The sequence below is a fragment of the Nerophis lumbriciformis genome, linkage group LG03, assembly GCF_033978685.3.
Source record: "Nerophis lumbriciformis linkage group LG03, RoL_Nlum_v2.1, whole genome shotgun sequence".
NCBI classification, from domain to species: domain Eukaryota; kingdom Metazoa; phylum Chordata; class Actinopteri; order Syngnathiformes; family Syngnathidae; genus Nerophis; species Nerophis lumbriciformis.
The window spans coordinates 4,281,332-4,292,500 of NC_084550.2; the positions used below are offsets into that span (position 1 = coordinate 4,281,332).

The window sequence follows — 11,169 nt, forward strand, 5'->3', positions numbered from 1 at the left end:
TCAAACATTACTAGTTTAGTTTCATACATTATGTCTGAATAAGTCATAAAATTATCGTAGTTTTTTCTCTCTGAATATTACGACTTTATTTATAGTAAAAATAATATAAAAATGTTATTATTTTTGTTTTATGACAATGACAACCTGAGTCAAGGATACGTTTTTTCATGTGTGGCAGTGAAAGTGTCCAAAGTCACATGACCTCATATTTAGCGAGCAGCACTTTCAAGTGGAGAAGAATACAACACAAGCGCCAGCCATTCTTCTGTGCTATTCATGCTCGCCACGCCAGGCCCGGACTTGTAATTTCTCCCTCCTCCTCCTCCTCCTCTCCTTGCTGGCTGGCGGGTCGTAAAGTGCGTAGCTGAGAGATAAAAGGCATTGCACGGCGACCACATGAAAGGCAGCGCCGGGCAGCCATGCTGAATTCCCCCGAGAGGCTTTTCCAGTCAGAGCTGGCCCGTCAGCACAGACGAGGGCCGCGAGGCTGAGGGGCGAGGAGGCGGAGCTTCGCCAGGATTAAAAAAGCCCGCCGCCTAGAACTGAGCAGGGGAACTTTTCAAAGTAAATAATTAGCCTACTTTTTTTTTAGGGGGGGGGGGGTTGTTGTTGTCAGCCATCACGTAGACACTTCAAGTAATGAACTGTTGTCTGGGAAGATTCTAGAAGCCAATAAAAGGAGTTATTTTCAGGAAAGAAAATGTATTGTTACAAAAAGAAGACATCTGAATGTTACAAGAGCATATTTTGTTTAGTTTTTTAGAGTTTAGAAGGTCTTAAATATTACGAAACTTTACTTTTATAGATTCATCTTTTAAAAACAAGAGGAAAAAAAGAAAAAAAGTTAGTTTAGAATTCTTGTAAAATTCTAACTTAAACAAGAATTTCCTCAAAATTATTCATTTTTGTGCTTTAAAAAAAAAAAAATGTTTTAATGAAAATATATTACCTCAATTGTATTTCATGTGAAAAATAACATTTTTATATATCGGTAATTTTATCAGATTAGTTAGACTTTTGCATTTTGATCAATCGCGATCAAAGACGTGCATATTTAAAAATATGTTTAAAAAAGGCCTTCAAATATTAGCCTTAACAAATATTTAGACTTTTTTTTTTTTTTTTTTTTACTTTTATAGATTCATCTTTAAAAACAAGAGGAAAAAATAATAGACTGTGCCAAAAAAAGTTAGTTTAGAATTCTTGTAAAATTCCAACTTAAACAAGAATTTCCTCAAAATTATTCAATGTTTTAATGAAAATATATTACTTTAATTATATTTCATGTGAAAAATAACATTTTTATATATCGGTAATTTTATCAGATTAGTTAGACTTTTGCATTTTGATCAACCGCGATCAAACACGTGCATATTTAAAAATTTGTTTAAAAAAGGCCTTCAAAATTAGCCTTTAACAAAAGTATTTTGACTTTTTCTTTTTTTTTTTTACTTTTATAGATTCATCTTAAAAAACAAGAGGAAAAAAAGAATACACTGTGCCAAAAAAAAGTTAGTTTAGAATTCTTGAAAAATTGTAACTTAAACAAGAATTTCTTCATTTTTGTGCTTTAAAATTTTTTTTTTTATGAAAATAAATGACTTCAATTATATTTCATGTGAAAAATAAAATTGTTATATATCAGTAATTTTATCATATTAGTTAAATTTTTGCATTTTGATCAATCGCGATCAAACACGTGCATATTTAAAAATAGGTTTAAAAAAGGCCTTCAAATATTAGCCTTCACAAATATTTAGACTTTTTTTTTTTTTTTTACTTTTATAGATTCATCTTTAAAAACAAGAGGAAAAAAAGAACAGACTGTGCCAAAAAAAAGTTAGTTTAGAATTCTTGTAAAATTCTAACTTAAACAAGAATTTCCTCAAAATTATTTATTTTTAGTGCTTAAAAAAATGTTTTAATGAAAATGTATTACTTCAATTATATTTCGTGTGAAAAATAAAAGTGTTATATATCAGTAATTTTATCATATTAGTTACATTTTTGCATTTTGATCAATCGCGATCAAACACGTGCATATTTAAGAATAGGTTTAAAAAAGGCCTTCAAATATTAGCCTTAACAAATATTTAGACTTTTTTTTTTTTTTTTTTTTACTTTTATAGATTCATCTTTAAAAACAAGAGGAAAAAAAGAACAGACTGTGCCAAAAAAAAGTTAGTTTAGAATTCTTGTAAAATTCTAATTTAAACAAGAATTTCCTCAAAATTCTTCATTTTTGTGCTTTAAAAAAAATGTTTTAATGAAAATATATTACTTCAATTATATTTCATGTGAAAAATATAATTTTTATATATCGGTAATTTTATCAGATTAGTTAAACTTTCGCATTTTGATCAATCGCGATAAAACACGTGCATATCTAAAATAGGTTTAAAAAAGGCCTTCAAATATTAGCCTTAACAAATATTTAGACTTTTTTTAAATTTTTTACTTTTATAGATTCATCTTTAAAAACAAGAGGAAAAAAAAGAATAGACGGTGCCAAAAAAGTTAGTTTAGAATTTTTGTAAAATTCTAACTTAAACAAGAATTTCCTCAAAATTATTTATTTTTAGTGCTTAAAAAAATGTTTTAATGAAAATGTATTACTTCAATTATATTTCGTGTGAAAAATAAAAGTGTTATATATCAGTAATTTTATCATATTAGTTACATTTTTGCATTTTGATCAATCGCGATCAAACACGTGCATATTTAAGAATAGGTTTAAAAAAGGCCTTCAAATATTAGCCTTCACAAATATTTAGACTTTTTTTTTTTTTTTTTTTACTTTTATAGATTCATCTTTAAAAACAAGAGGAAAAAAAGAATACACTGTGCCAAAAAAAGTTAGTTTAGAATTTTTGTAAAATTCTAACTTAAACAAGAATTTCCTCAAAATTATTTATTTTTAGTGCTTAAAAAAAATGTTTTAATGAAAATATATTACTTTAATTATATTTCATGTGAAAAATAACATTTTTATATATCGGTAATTTTATCAGATTAGTTAGACTTTTGCATTTTGATCAATCGCGATCAAACACGTGCATATTTAAAAATAGGTTTAAAAAAGGCCTTCAAATATTAGCCTTTAACAAAAGTATTTTGACTTTTTTTTTTTTTTTTTTTTTTACTTTTATAGATTCATCTTTAAAAACAAGAGGAAAAAATAATAGACTGTGCCAAAAAAAGTTAGTTTAGAATTCTTGTAAAATTCCAACTTAAACAAGAATTTCCTCAAAATTATTCAATGTTTTAATGAAAATATTATACTTTAATTATATTTCATGTGAAAAATAACATTTTTATATATCGGTAATTTTATCAGATTAGTTTGACTTTTGCATTTTGATCAATTGCGATCAAACACGTGAATATTTAAAAATATGTTTAAAAAAGACCTTCAAATATTAGCCTTAACAAATATTTAGACTTTTTTTTTTTTTTTTTTTTTACTTTTATAGATTCATCTTTAAAAACAAGAGGAAAAAAAGAATAGACTGTGCCAAAAAAAGTTAGTTTAGAATTCTTGTAAAATTCTAACTTAAACAAGAATTTCCTCAAAATTATTCATTTTTGTGCTTTAAAAAAAAATGTTTTAATGAAAATATATTACTTTAATTATATTTCATGTGAAAAATAAATTTTTTATATATCGGTAATTTTATCAGATTAGTTAGACTTTTGCATTTTGATCAATCGCGATCAAAGACGTGCATATTTAAAAATATGTTTAAAAAAGACCTTCAAATATTAGCCTTTAACAAAAGTATTTTGACTTTTTCCTTTTTTTTGTTTTTACTTCTAAAGATTCATCTTTAAAAACAAGAGGAACAAAAGAATAGACGTTGCCAAAAAAGTTAGTTTAGAATTTTTGTAAAATTCTAACTTAAACAAGAATTTCCTCAAAATTATTTATTTTTAGTGCTTAAAAAAAAATGTTTTAATGAAAATGTATTACTTCAATTATATTTCATGTGAAAAATAAAAGTGTTATATAGCAGTAATTTTATCATATTAGTTACATTTTTGCATTTTGATCAATCGCGTGCATATTTAAAAATAGGTTTAAAAAAGGCCTTCAAATATTAGCCTTAACAAATATTTAGACTTTTTTTTTTTTTTTTACTTTATAGATTCATCTTTAAAAACAAGAGGAAAAATAGAATAGATTGTGCCAAAAAAAAGTTAGTTTAGAATTCTTGTAAAATTCTAACTTAAACAATAATTTCTAAAAAAAATTCTTCATTTTTGTGCTTTAAAAAAAAATGTTTTAATGAAAATATATTACTTCAATTATATTTCATGTGAAAAATAAAATTGTTATATATCAGTAATTTTATCATATTAGTTAAATTTTTGCATTTTGATCAATCGCGATCAAACGTGTGCATATTTAAAAATAGGTTTAAAAAAGGCCTTCAAATATTAGTCTTTAACAAAAGTATTTTGACTTTTTCCTTTTTTTTTTTTTACTTCTAAAGATTCATCTTTAAAAACAAGATGAAAAAAAGAATAGACGGTGCCAAAAAAGTTAGTTTAGAATTTTTGTAAAATTCTAACTTAAACAAGAATTTCCTCAAAATTATTTATTTTTAGTGCTTAAAAAAAAATGTTTTAATGAAAATGTATTACTTCAATTATATTTCATGTGAAAAATAAAAGTGTTATATAGCAGTAATTTTATCATATTAGTTAAATTTTTGCATTTTGATCAATTGCGATCAAACACGTGCATATTTAAAAATAGGTTTAAAAAAGGCCTTCAAATATTAGCCTTAACAAATATTTAGACTTTTTTTTTTTTTTTTTTACTTTTATAGATTCATCTTAAAAAACAAGAGAAAAAAAAGAATAGACTGTGCCAAAAAAAGTTAGTTTAGAATTCTTGTAAAATTCTAACTTAAACAAGAATTTCCTCAAAATTATTCATTTTTGTGCTTTAAAAAAAAAATGTTTTAATGAAAATATATTACTTTAATTATATTTCATGTGAAAAATAAAATTTTTATACATCGGTAATTTTATCAGATTAGTTAGACTTTTTCATTTTGATCAATCGCGATCAAACGTGTGCATATTTAAAAATAGGTTTAAAAAAGGCCTTCAAATATTAGCCTTAACAAATATTTAGACTTTTTTTTTTTTTTTTACTTTTATAGATTCATCTTTAAAAACAAGAGGAAAAAAAGAATAGACTGTGCCAAAAAAAGTTAGTTTAGAATTCTTGAAAAATTGTAACTTAAACAAGAATTTCTTCATTTTTGTGCTTTAAAAAAAATGTTTTAATGAAAATAAATTACTTCAATTATATTTCATGTGAAAAATAAAATTGTTATATATCAGTAATTTTATCATATTAGTTACATTTTTGCATTTTGATCAATCACGATCAAACACGTGAATATTTAAAAATAGGTTTAAAAAAGACCTTCAAATATTAGCCTTAACAAATATTTAGACTTTTTTTTTTTTTTTTTTTTTACTTTTATAGATTCATCTTTAAAAACAAGAGGAAAAAATAATAGACTGTGCCAAAAAAAGTTAGTTTAGAATTCTTGTAAAATTCTAACTTATACAATAATTTCTTAAAAATTCTTAATTTTTGTGCTTTAAAAAAAAAAAATGTTTTAATGAAAATATATTACTTCAATTATATTTAATGTGAAAAATATAATTTTTATATATCGGTAATTTTATCAGATTAGTTCAACTTTTGCATTTTGATCAATCGCGATAAAACACGTGCATATTTAAAATAGGTTTAAAAAAGGCCTTCAAATATTAGCCTTTAACAAAAGTATTTTGCCTTTTTTTTTTTCTTTTATGGATTCATCTTTAAAAACAAGAGGAAAAAAAGAACAGACTGTGCCAAAAAAAAGTTAGTTTAGAATTCTTGTAAAATTCTAACTTAAACAAGAATTTCCTAAAAATTCTTAATTTTTGTGCTTTAAAAAAATGTTTTAATGAAAATAAATGACTTCAATTATATTTTATGTGAAAAATAAAATTGTTATATATCAGTAATTTTATCATATTAGTAAAATTTTTGCATTTTGATCAATCGCGATCAAACACGTGCATATTTAAAATAGGTTTAAAAAAGGCCTTCAAATATTAGCCTTAACAAATATTTAGACTTTTTTTTTTTTTTTTTTTTACTTTTATAGATTCATCTTTAAAAACAAGAGGAAAAAATAATAGACTGTGCCAAAAAAAGTTAGTTTAGAATTCTTGTAAAATTCTAACTTAAACAATAATTTCTTAAGAATTCTTAATTTTTGTGCTTTAAAAAAAAAAATGTTTTAATGAAAATATATTACTTCAATTATATTTCATGTGAAAAATATAATTTTTATATATCGGTAATTTTATCAGATTAGTTAAACTTTTGCATTTTGATCAATCGCGATAAAACACGTGCATATTTAAAATAGGTTTAAAAAAGGCCTTCAAATATTAGCCTTTAACAAAAGTTTTTGACTTTTTTTTTTCTTTTATAGAGTCATCTTTAAAAACAGGAGGAAAAAAAGAATAGACTGTGCCAAAAAAAAGTTAGTTTAGAATTCTTGTAAAATTCTAACTTAAACAAGAATTTCCTAAAAATTCTTCATTTTTGTGCTTTTAAAAAAAATGTTTTAATGAAAATAAATTACTTCAATTATATTTTATGTGTAAAATAAAATTGTTATATATCAGTAATTTTATCATATTAGTTAAATTTTTGCATTTTGATCAATCGCGATCAAACGTGTGCATATTTAAAAATAGGTTTAAAAAAGGCCATCAAATATTAGCCTTTAACAAAAGTATTTTGACTTTTTTTTTTTCTTTTATAGATTCATCTTTAAAAAACAAGAGGAAAAAAGAATAGACTGTGCCAAAAAAAGTTAGTTTAGAATTCTTGTAAAATTCTAACTTAAACAAGAATTTCCTCAAAATTCTTAATTTTTGTGCTTTAAAAAAAATGTTTTAATGAAAATAAATTACTTCAATTATATTTTATGTGAAAAATAAAATTGTTATATATCAGTAATTTTATCATATTAGTTAAATTTTTGCATTTTGATCAATCGCGATCAAACACGTGCATATTTAAGAATAGGTTTAAAAAAGACCTTCAAATATTAGCCTTAACAAATATTTAGACTTTTTTTTTTTTTTTTTTACTTTTATAGATTCATCTTTAAAAACAAGAGGAAAAAAAGAATAGACTGTGCCAAAAAAAGTTAGTTTAGAATTCTTGTAAAATTCTAACTTAAACAATAATTTCTTCAAAATTCTTAATTTTTGTGCTTTAAAAAAAAAAATGTTTTAATGAAAATATATTACTTCAATTATATTTGATGTGAAAAATATAATTTTTATATATCGGTAATTTTATCAGATTAGTTAAACTTTCGCATTTTGATCAATCGCGATAAAACATGTGCATATTTAAAATAGGTTTAAAAAAGGCCTTCAAATATTAGCCTTTAACAAAAGTATTTTGACTTTTTTTTTCTTTTATAGATTCATCTTTAAAAACAAGAGGAAAAAAAGAACAGAATGTGCCAAAAAAACTTAGTTTAGAATTCTTGTAAAATTCTAACTTAAACAAGAATTTCCTAAACATTTTTAATTTTTGTGCTTTAAAAAAAATGTTTTAATGAAAATAAATTACTTCAATTATATTTTATGTGAAAAATAAAATTGTTATATATCAGTAATTTTATCATATTAGTTAAATTTTTGCATTTTGATCAATCGCGATCAAACACATGCATATTTAAAAATTTGTTTAAAAAAGGCCTTCAAAATTAGCCTTTAACAAAAGTATTTTGACTTTTTCTGCTTTTTTTTTTACTTTTATAGATTCATCTTTAAAAACAAGAGGAAAAAAAGAATACACTGTGCCAAAAAAAGTTAGTTTAGAATTTTTGTAAAATTCTAACTTAAACAAGAATTTCCTCAATATTATTCATTTTTGGGCTTTAAAAAAAAAAAAATGTTTTAATGAAAATATATTACCTCAATTGTATTTCATGTGAAAAATAACATTTTTACATATCGGTAATTTTATCAGATTAGTTAGACTTTTGCATTTTGATCAATCGCGATCAAACACGTGCATATTTAAAAATAGGTTTTAAAAAGGCCTTCAATTATTAGCCTTAACAAATATTTAGACTTTTTTTTTTTTTTTTTTACTTTTATAGATTCATTTTTACAAACAAGAGGAAAAAAAGAATAGACTGTGCCAAAAAAAGTTAGTTTAGAATTCTTGTAAAATTCTAACTTAAACAAGAATTTCCTCAAAATTATTCATTTTTGGGCTTTAAAAAAAAAAATGTTTTAATGAAAATATATTACCTCAATTGTATTTCATGTGAAAAATAACATTTTTATATATCAGTAATTTTATCATATTAGTTAAATTTTTGCATTTTGATCAATCGCGATCAAACACATGCATATTTAAAAATAGGTTTAAAAAAGGCCTTTAAATATTAGCCTTTAACGAAAGTATTTTTAATTTTTTTTTTTTTTTTTTTTTTTTTACAAATGCATCGAGTAAGCTGCACCTTTTCCAGAATGGTTCCAAAAAGGAGAGAAGAAAGTTGTGATTTTACAAGAAAAAGGTCATATTTTAAATAAAGCCAAAACTATTTCAAAAATATTGTTAGAAAAATTGAAGAAAAAAAAGGGGCAACATTAAGAGGGTACAGTTGTCTGTTTATTATTATTTTATGAACAGGTCCAAATATTACAAAAAAGGTCTTAGTATTTAAATATTTATATATTTATTAGTAATTCATTAATAATATTTCAATAATTAACATTCTACTAAAAATGTATTTGTAATGTAATTGGACAAAATATACTTTTAGTCTAGTTTTTTTTTTTTTTTTTAGTTTGGTTAAGAGCAATTGCAAATATACAAAAAAATAAGATATTTTATAAAATGACTCATCTATTTCTGATACAAATAAATGATTTTCAAATAAAATCTTCATGTGCCTTCACTTGTATGTTCGCCAGTTGAGAGATTGAAGTTGTAATATTGCCAGACAAACGTGGTGTTATTAATATCAAGAGAACAATCTGGCATATTTTTTCCCAGGAAAAAGTATGTGGTTTTAAAAATAAGTCAACATATTTCGGGAACAATTAAAATAAGTCTTAGTGGTAAGTGAAAAATAATTCCAAAATAAAATGTTTTAAACAATGTGGTATTTTTCCTTAAAAAAATAAAATGAAATAATATAAGTTGTATTTTCCCCCCAAAAATAAAATTCTATTTTTCTAAGAAAAAAACTTTCTATAAACTTTGTGCTTGGGTTGTGTTTTACAATCATTGGAGCTTTTTTAGGCTTTTTCCATCTTGCTGGGTTTTTTTCTTTTTTGGGGTGGAGAGGTGGCATCGTTGGGATATAAACAAAAAAATATTCAGACATTTGGGGCAGACAGTAGATGTGTGATGTATGTAAATATGATGTAATGGATAGGCATGTCTGATGCTGGATGTCAATGAAAATGTAATGGAAAAAAAATTACAAAAACATTTTAAAAAGTCATTTTTAACCATCCACATTTATTCTAAATGTTGATTTTTTTTTTAAAAGTCATTTTTAACATCCACATTTATTCTAAATGTTGTTGTTTTTTAAAGTCATTTTTAACCATCCACATTTATTCTAAATGTTGATTTTTTTTTTAAGTCATTTTTAACATCCACATTTATTCTAAATGTTTTGTTTTTTTTAAAGTCATTTTTAACCATCCACATTTTTTCTAAAATGTTGATTTTTTTTTTTCCCCCAAAAAAAGTAATTTTTAACCATCCACATTTATTCTAAAAGGTAGATTTTTTTCAAAACTCATTTTTAACCATCCACATTTATTCTAAATGTTGATTTTTTTTTTTTAAGTCATTTTTAACATCCACATTTATTCTAAATGTTTTTGTTTTTTTAAGTCATTTTTAACCATCCACATTTATTCTAAAATGTTGATTTTTTCCCCCCAAAAAAGTAATTTTTAACCATCCACATTTTTTGTAAAATGTTGATTTTTTTCCCCCCAAAAAAGTAATTTTTAACCATCCACATTTATTCTAAAAGGTAGATTTTTTTCAAAACTCATTTTTAACCATCCACATTTATTCTAAATGTGGATTTTTTTTTAAAGTCATTTTTAACATCCACATTTATTCTAAATGTTTTGGGTTTTTTTAAGTCATTTTTAACCATCCACATTTATTCTAAAATGTTGATTTTTTTCCCCCCAAAAAGTAATTTTTAACCATCCACATTTTTTCTAAAATGTTGATTTTTTTCCCCCCCCCAAAAAAGTAATTTTTAACCATCCACATTTTTTCTAAAAGGTAGATTTTTTTCAAAACTCATTTTTAACCATCCACATTTTTTCTAAAATGTTGATTTTTTTTCCTCCCAAAAAAGTAATTTTTAACCATCCACATTTATTCTAAAAGGTAGATTTTTTTCAAAAGTCATTTTTAACCATCCACATTTATTCTAAATGTTGATTTTTTTTAAGTCATTTTTAACATCCACATTTATACTAAATGTTTTGTTTTTTTTAAAAGTCATTTTTAACCATCCACATTTATTCTAAAATGTTGATTTTTTTCCCCCCAAAAAGTAATTTTTAACCATCCACATTTTTTCTAAAATGTTGATTTTTTTTCCCCCAAAAAAAGTAATTTTTCACCATCCACATTTTTTCTAAAAGGTAGATTTTTTTCAAAAGTAATTTTTAACCATCCACATTTTTTCTAAAATGTTGATTTCCCCCCGACCCCCCAAAAAAAGTTATTTTCAACCATCCACATTTATTCTAAAAGGTAGATTTTTTTCAAAAGTAATTTTTAACCATACACATTTTTTCTAAAATGTTGATTTTTTTTCTCCCCAAAAAAGTAAATTTTAACCATCCACATTTATTCTAAAAGGTAGATTTTTTTCAAAAGTCATTTTTAACCATGCACATTTTTTCTAAAATGTATATTTCTTTCAAACATTAAAAGTTTAGTTTCATACAATACTGAATATGTCATAAAATTATCATAGTTTTTTTCTCTCTGAATATTACGACTTTATATATAGTAAAATTATGATTTTTTTTTTCTTCTTTTATTATTTTGCTTTATGATACGTT

General features: G+C 23.4%; 1 protein-coding gene across 1 annotated transcript in view; it reads left to right on the forward strand.

The window, feature by feature from the left end:
• znrf3 (zinc and ring finger 3) overlaps positions 1-11,169 on the forward strand; it is a 233,203-nt gene that overhangs the window by 198,895 nt on the left and 23,139 nt on the right. The window lies entirely within an intron of this gene.